Source organism: Bison bison, unplaced genomic scaffold, assembly GCF_000754665.1.
Source record: "Bison bison bison isolate TAMUID 2011002044 unplaced genomic scaffold, Bison_UMD1.0 scf7180017846431, whole genome shotgun sequence".
Lineage (NCBI taxonomy): Eukaryota > Metazoa > Chordata > Mammalia > Artiodactyla > Bovidae > Bison > Bison bison.
This window is the reverse complement of record NW_011477004.1, coordinates 1-532: the sequence shown is the minus strand read 5'-3', so window position 1 is coordinate 532 and position 532 is coordinate 1.

Genomic DNA, 532 nt, shown 5'->3' with positions numbered 1-532 from the left:
AAGAAAGCCTTCCTCAGTGATCAATGCAAAGAAATAGAGGAAGACAACAGAATGGGAAAGACTTGTGATCTCTTCAAGAAAATTAGAGATACCAAGGGAATATTTCATGCAAAGATGGGCTTGATAAAGGACAGAAATGGTATGGACCTAACAGAAGCAGAAGATATTAAGAAGAAGTGACAAGAATACACAGACGAACTGTACAAGAAAGATCTTTCATGACCAAGACATCACCAGATGGTCAACACCGAAATCAGACTGATTATATTCTTTGCAGCCAAAGATGGAGAAGTTCTATACAGTCAGCAAAAACAAGCCTGGGAGTGGACTGTGGCTCAGATCATGAACTCCTTATTGCCAAATTCAGACTTAAATTGAATAAAGTAGGGAAAATCACTAGACCATTCGGGTATGACCTAAATCAAATCCCTTATGATTATACAGTGGAAGTGAGAAATAGATTTAAGGGACTAGATCTGATAGATAGAGTGCCTGATGAACTATGGATGGAGGTTTGTGACATTGTACAGGA